Raw genomic sequence first — 8,688 nt, forward strand, 5'->3', positions numbered from 1 at the left:
ATAGACTCTAATGTATTAAAAAGATTCATTTTATTTATTTTATAAATTGTTTATTATCTGTATTTACTTTATAAATTGTTTATTATTTTTAATTTATAATGGAGTTGTCGTTATCGTTACTACAATTTAAATTGATCCTAATCACACACAAGTCAAAAAATGAGTAATTTAAAATATACTTACATAACGACAACTCGAATATCGTATCTTAAGGACTCTTGGATTATTATTAACCACTAAAGTGATTATGGGGGTTTTCTTTTGTTTAAGAAAGAAAACAAAATAAGTAATTATCAAATAAGCTAAAACGGCTAATCTACTGATTCTGGTTCCGACTTATCATTGATTATCATAAATTCAATCTCCAAATCTATTCCTATTCGTCTATAATACTCACTGACAAGCGTAACAGATTTTATGCGATGTAAGTTCCTATAATCCGAATTATGCAAACGGATTTAATCCCTCGTGGATTAAGCAAACGTGAATTAATCAAACACGATAACGAATTAAGCAAACGCTAATGTGAATATAGTGAAGGACCATATAACAATCAAATTAAATCAATATACTCTATAAAAATTGAATTAAGAAAACAAGAATCACATAATATAATTGAATGAAGTAGAAACTTGATTAAAATCATTATAACCTAAAAGTATGATGGAACCTGTAATCTGTAGATTTCGCCTTGGGATTAGTTCTCCATTAGAAACGTACAAAGCTTCAGAAATATTTCGTGAATAGTGAAAAGAATATGATGAACAATACCGCGGATGGAATATTATATTATGAATTTAGGATTTCCCCATCTAATTCCAACCAGGTTCAAAACAATAAAAACTGGCCAAAAATTGACCCAAAACTAGTTATTTCCTAAGGTCTGAAACTTCAATGAATTTTCTGAGGCTTCTATATTCCGAATTTGCTTCTGGCTTCAACACAAAAGTTGTAGCTCTTTCTCTTTGCTTTCCAGCGAATATTAGAACACGACAATCTGATTCACGAAGCTCTAGTTATGATTTTTTATTGAAAGCTGTTAATACTAAAAATAAAATACGAAAATAAAATAAAGGTAGAAATAAACTATTATATTAAAACCCATTAAAAGGAGTTACAAACGTTATTGGGATTCATGAGGACTCGCTTTATGTATCAGTTAAACATTTATACGTTGATAACCTTAGGGACATCCTCGTGAGGTAGGATTTCGGCAATGTATCTATGCGAGAAAATGATTTCAGAAGCAAATTTTGAATAATATTTTATTGGAGAGTTATTGGCGATTTGGCGTGAGTCATAGTGCGAGCATATCTTTTGCACAAGGAACTTGACTCGCCTCCTCTAACGAATCCTGCAAAGGTTTTTTCCTCATGATAAGTTCATGGAAGCTAAAACAAAAATTATTATCTTCTCCCACGGAAAACTGAAACTCTATGTGATGTGTAGGAGAGATACAAATATATGCTGAGAAGATTTCCAAACCACAATTTCAATGATCTCACTCATATACACATCTTTAGAAATGGATTACAATAACAACTAAAGATATTTTTAGATGCTACTGTTGGGGGTTCTTTAATTTCAAAATGCGTAGAGGATGCAATTACAATAACTAAAAGAATGACGTCTAGTGATCATCAAGGTTAGCACAGTATGAACCTTGTCCAAAGAAAGAATGGCATCATTGAGTTAAACACCAATGATGCAATTCTGGCACAAAAAATTTGTTGACACAAATAGTAGACGAGTTGACATTGCAATTGTCAAAGTTCCCATAACAATTGAAATAAATACACGATATGCTAAGCCAAAGGTAGATAACATTTTACGAGTTATGTAGATGAAATCACCTACAGGATTTTTCCCTCCAACTAATGAAGTCAACTATGTTGGCAACCAGCAAAAGCCTTAGGAAAATCAAAATCACAAATTACTCAGAAGCAATACATTGAACCAGTTCATGCAGATGTCGATTGCGATCTAGAAGAATACTAACGCTTTCGATCAAAAATATTGAAACATAAATTGGTTAATTGGTGAAGTAATTGGTTGATCAACGGAAGGATGTTTTAACGCCAACACTCAGACTAATCCTAAAGATAATTTTTATTTAGTTTGTATTGATAGGGATAATCAATTTGTTACTTCCAAAGGACAATAAGTAGATGAAACAAAAAAAGAAATGAAGATTGAGGCTTTGGGAAAATCCAATAAACTCCACCGTAAAAGGAATAAGATCCTAGGGTAGTCGTATTACCTATTTTCATAGGTAATATAAAAGCTGGAAATTCACTCATAGACTTGGTACTAGTGTAAGGTTGATACCCAGTGATGGTAGTTCAAAAGATTGGTGACCTCCAGATAGAACCAACCATTACAACATTACAAATGGGTGACAAAACATCCAAGAAGCCTGTGGGAATATTTAAAGATGTAATGATTTAAATATAAAATTTCTCATATCTAATAGATTTCAGGGTACTAGATGTCGAGGAAGATCTTAAGATACCTTTTTTACTAGGAAGACCCTTTATGAAGACCACAAGCATGGGATATTGAAAAAGGTTAAGTGAAGGTAATAATCAAAAATCATGAGGTGTGTTTTCATATGGTTAGTATAACCTAGCATTATAGGCGTCAAACAAACGACGCTAAATAAAATGCTTCTTAGAAGAAAACCCAATCTATTTTTGAAACTTTTTATTTTTAGGATAGATTTTCTTTATGAATTAGTCATGTAATAGTGTTAGAAACTCCTTATGTAACAAAAACCAAAAGTTACTTGGTAAGCGCACTTTGCTATGGGCCAAGTCAAGCTTAGCGAGTTTTGTACAACAACATGTCAATCTGCTTTAAAGTCTCTGCATTGATTTCCAATGTTTAGCAACATGAACCTTGTCGCATAAAATCAATATTCCCCTTGTTTGTAAATGAAATAGGAATAACATGATTGCTTCATGGTTATTAATTTTATGTTGAGAACAAATGCATGCATGATTATTGAACTAATACGATGTGGTGAACACTAGGGTTTAAGCTTATAAATTGGCATGCTATTAACACTAGATTTTTAGGAATTGTAATAGTCAAAATTCATCTATCTTGACTCATTAAAATACAAAACTTTTTTAACCTTGGACGTGAAATGCATTTAACTTCGGCTAAGGCGTCGAGGTAACGAAGGGCGTCATGAAAAGTTTCCACTTAAGACCTCGGTGAATCGGAAACCGGGCGGTATAGTTATATGCACATGAGTTCGAAGGCAGCTGCACTTTAAATATTTATAAAACTAGCATATCTTTTATATCGGTTTAATAAAAAACTGAGGGGTATGATTTTTTTTTAGTTTTTTAAAATTTGTTACATTGTTTACACATAATATTATATTGTTTACACAGAGTATTAAAATTAAAATAAAAGTAAAATTCCATAGAGTTTAAGATAAAAATCAAATTCCCTAGGATCGAGATAGAAATCAAATTCCCTCGAGATTTAAACTTTAGATCTTCTAACTATTGAATCTTGGGGAAGATCTTCTATTTTTTATAGGAAAAAAGGGTAAGATAATTAGTATCAAATATCAAATCATTTTTCGGTTGGAATTAATATTTAAGAAGACAAACCTTGAACCCAGAAAATTTTCTGCTCTTACAATCCATCAAAGAGAACTTTTTCAAGTGTCCTTAGGTTTCAAGCGCTTCATATCTTTCATTTAGGTTAGATTTTTAATATTCAGCATGGTTTAACAATGTATATCCCTTAGGTTTTCCACGGATCACTAATGGAAGCGTCTTGAGCATTGATAAATAATAAATGGACGGTAAAAATTTGTTAAGGCCGGTGAAAAAATATTTAAAAAATGCTTAAACTATCACCTCGGACATGTAAAATCAGCGAGGTGAATGCACAGTCTTTTTTTGTAACATTGACTTGAAATAATATTAAAAATACATTGTATACAAAAAATCTTCGATGATATAAAGATTTTGATACTAGATGTCTCATGCAAGATGCTAGAGATCTTTGGTGAAATCCAAGTTTTGTTGCATACCTTTATGTTGTATATGCAAAAATCACTTCATAACTTATCCAACTTCTGATAAGTCATATGTTCCCACCATGAGAATATATATTCTCTGCACTTGCAATCTATTCCAGAAATATGTTGTAGTGTTAAATATTTCTTTTCTTTGGGTCTGGTTCATATTATTAAGAATTAGGGTAAAATCTGTTTTACAAGTGTTTTTATAGTAAAGTATGATTATTACAACCCCCTCAGTTAACTATAAAACCGAGGTAAATAATCATCTCATTTAAACTATCACCTCGGTTTTGAATAAAAATCAAGGCGAATAATTCTTCTTTTTTATTTTATTCTAAAGATTACATTGTTTACACAAAATATTAAGGTAAATTGTTTACAACAAATATTTGCAGTTATTACAACAAATATTTTGCATTCAAATTCACCATTATTACAAATCTGTTTGTTTACAACAAATATTTTGCATTCAAATTCACCATTTTTAACAATCTGTTTGTTTACAACAAATATTTGTAGTTATTACTGATAAATCAAGATTCCTTCTTTGTGTGACATAGACCTCTTCATCTAAAGGACAATTCATAAATGCTGATTTCAAATCTAAATGAAATGTCAACCAACCTTTGTGCATTCCAAGGCTACCACTAGTCGAACAGTCTCCAATCTCGCTACTGGAGAAAATACTTCAGAGTAGTCAAGTCCTTCTCTTTGAAGAAAACCTCGAGCTACTAATATTGCCTTATGTCTTCCTATCGACCCATCAGCATTGTGTTTCAACTTGAACACCCACTTTACTTCAATATCTTTTATATGTGTTGGCAACTCGACTAATTCCCATGTATTTTTTCTTTCGATTGCCCTTAACTCTTCAACCATATCAAACTTCCATTGTTTAATCTTTAAAGTCTCACTATAGTTTATTGGTTCAGCACCTGCAAGTAAAGCAAAATGAACTAATTCTCCATTTGGTGTGACATCATCACCAGCCACTTCATAGTCTCAAAGTCTTACAGGAAGAATTCGAGTTCTTTAAGGTCTTTGGCTTGTGCTAGCCACATCCTCTCCAATTTCGACATTGTCTGGAATGTCAGCAACTGCTTCGACTTCATCAGTTTCTTCGTCAAAACCATATCTCATCAATGGTTTTTTAATTGCATCACCATAATTCCAATCCCAGGAAGAATGTTCATCAATCACAATATCTCGACTTAACATATATAAGGTCTTGGATGTTATGAATGATAATATTATTGATAAATTGTCACATAAAGTACAGTAAATGAGCAACTTGGAGTAAGAGTGGTTATATAAAATGTTTTTTCTTTGGGTTTTCACCACCGATATACGCTACTAAAATAATTGTTACTACCACAAAGTCATAGGATGGCGTATAAAAAGATCAACAAATTATTCAGCTTTACATAACCTTAGAAATCATGAATTATGAGAATGTTTAAGAAATTCAAAAAGATGAGAAACTTGAGGTCAAAGTCGTTGATAACGGTATAAGTGCAACATTATTCAAAATTGAGAAGTCTATGGAGATGAGAGTTAATAAAAGTGTAAATGAATTTAAAAATGAAGAAAAATTTGTGGTGACAGCGACTCATAACGATGTAGGTATAAAAATTCAAAATATACTCATTTTTGGATTATTTTATTTTTACACATACATCCTTATGAGCCACTGTCTCCATAAAATTCTCCTCATTTTTAGATTCAATTACACTTTTAATAATCATGATCACCATAAATTATTATTTTGAATTCTGTTGCACTTATAAAATTCGGTATGGTTGTAGTTTTGGGAAATTTGAAAAATTGGTATAAAATTTTAATTTTTTAAAACAAATTATGATTCTATACCTATTTTTTTAAACAGGTGTAAGAACTATATTTTTATACCCTTTTTCTTTTAATTTGGATAAATATTCAAAAACATCTATGAAAAAACAAACGAGATGACATACAAAGGGTTTAACATAACAGAACACAAAGGGTGTTAATATATCACAACTCAAAAGAATATAAAAAGCTTTGAAACTTATCCAACACGATAATTTTCTCCGAGTTTCTCTCACTTCTTCCTCCATCTTTCTCTCTCTTTCTCTCCATTCCTCCTTCTCGAGCTCTCGTCTAAGTTTTAATGGTTGTCGGAAGTTATTTTGAGAAGAAATAGTGTGTATATACATCATTTATAACTATTAATTTGAAATGATAAAACATAATAACTAAAAAAAGAAATCAAACACCAAAATTGATATCAAACTATCATTTTCCTTGTTGATAATAGAAATATTTGGCAACTAATTCTCTTTAGAATAAAATATAAATACAAAAAAGCATATTTTTAGAATAAAATGTAAACAAATCTTAACATATACTCTTAATTTTTAATGATTTTAATAAAAAATTATTTTTCTTTTACTCCACAATATATGAAATTAATTATTTTATACTCTAATTATAATATTTATTTATTTTTGGTTACAAATGACTACATTCATATACTTTAAATACTCTTTATTATTTTATTTGACAAAAGATACTTTTTATTACAATAAAGTATATATTTATGTAAAGTAAGTGTTTAACTGGTGGTTTCTTATTTTATTTGTCCATCTAATAAAAATCCATCAACAAATTATATCATATTATTAAATTTAAAATATATGTCATGTTAAGTCAACTCATTTGTTAGATTTTTTTTTATAAGCAACAATGTATTATAGGAAAGTACAAAGGGGTACTTTAAATCCAAATACAAAGAACAGAAGATAAACAAACATGCCAACTACCTCAAATCTACAAAAAAAGCTATGGGATTTTTAAACAATTCATAGAAATTACAATGAATCTTCTTCCTATATTGCTAATCACCACAAGAGTACATCATTATATTGTGATCAACGTCACCCGGGTCATCCACTCCATTATTGAAAATAATTTCGTTACAATGTCGCAACAAACACCAATAAACAGTCAACCAAATTTCCCCGACACGATTGATAGCACAATTAGTTTTCAACGCATTCACCATTTGGATCAAATGATCACAACAATTTTCTTCTTCCAAATAGTTTAACCCAAGCCAACTGAAAACAATCCTCCAAACTCGCCTTGCGCAGTAGCAGCCAATGAAGAAATGATTGGCCTTCTCCCCTTGGTTACAGCCAAACACACATAAAAAATCTGCATATGCTTGAATAATACCCCTTTTTTCCAATTGGAATTTCGTAGGCAACCTATTCTGCATCAACCGCCAACCAAAGATTTGAACCTTAGATGGAACCTTAGCTTTCCATATCACAGCCAACGCGCTCTTCACCCTATTATCCACTCCCTCTGTTACCGAGTGTTAATAGTTTTGCATAATAAGACCGCACCAAAAACACTGTGAACCATGAAATGGCCAAATTAGTGAATCTTTACTCTGACCAGAAGGAGCCACGTGTACTAGTAACGCCTTTAGCTCAGCTAATTGGGAATCAGCCTCTGCATTGAGATCCGAAAAGCAATCATCCAGATGCCATTCCAATGTATTACCAGCCTAACATCCCATATTGCTAACACTACTGTCACTTTCAATAAAATACTGGAATAATGTTGGAAAAACATCTCTAAATGCTCCATGCCCCAGCCACTAAATATTCCAGAAACAGAAAGGAGTCCACATACCATCCCCAATCCTGCTAACTATGTACGAGGTAAATCTGGTGTTGTCCAGAGAGTCCCCTAGAGTCATCAAGTCTCGCCACCATTGGGACTCATTGCAATTCCTTCCTACCTTTTTCTTGAATAGGATACAGTCAATTGGTTTTCCGTATCTCGCCTCTACAATACCTCTCCAAATGGCATCATCCTCTTTAAGAAAGCGCCAGAGCCACTTGGAAAGAAACGCTTTATTAAATAAACCCACATCTTTTATCCCTAGCCCACCCTCCGCCTTCCATTTGGAAATTGACTTCCAACTTATCCAATGTCAATGCAAAGTTATTTTTATTAGTGTTTTTTTTCTCTTAAAGTAAACCCAAAAAAAAAGAATATTAACTTATTAGTCTATATTTTCACCCAATAATATTAAGTTTAGTTCTGCCAAAAGCCCAGTCTGAAACAGTTATTCCGATATAGAACTAAGGTTCAAATTGGTGGTGGATTATCGAATGATGATGGTGCTTGTCGAAAATCTCGTCTTCGGCTCCAAATAAGTGGTATATCGACAAACACTCCAACGATTAAGTTAATAACAAACGTAAGTACGGAGTTTAGAGTTTTAGATAAATATGTACCTTGAGAGGTGGTACTCTAAGGCTTGTATAACTTTGAAAATGTGATTCTTGCTCATGAAGAAGATCAATGTGGATATTGACCCTCCCAAGGCACCCTCCATTTTTTAGGTGTTTTGGTCCCGACTATCTTAGATTGGGTGAAATGTAATACTGATTACGCGACTATGCAGATGGCATCTGCAGCTTGTGGGGGTTTTCGTAATAATTTTGACGACTTTGTGGCCTATTTTGCTCATAATCTAGATTAGGTTTCTGCCCTCACTACAGAAATTAACGGTGTTTTGAAAGTAATTGAAATTGCAACCTCAAATAATTAGAATAATATGTAGATTAAATCAGATTCGACTCTAA

The sequence above is a fragment of the Vicia villosa genome, linkage group LG1, assembly GCF_029867415.1.
Source record: "Vicia villosa cultivar HV-30 ecotype Madison, WI linkage group LG1, Vvil1.0, whole genome shotgun sequence".
Classification (NCBI taxonomy): domain Eukaryota; kingdom Viridiplantae; phylum Streptophyta; class Magnoliopsida; order Fabales; family Fabaceae; genus Vicia; species Vicia villosa.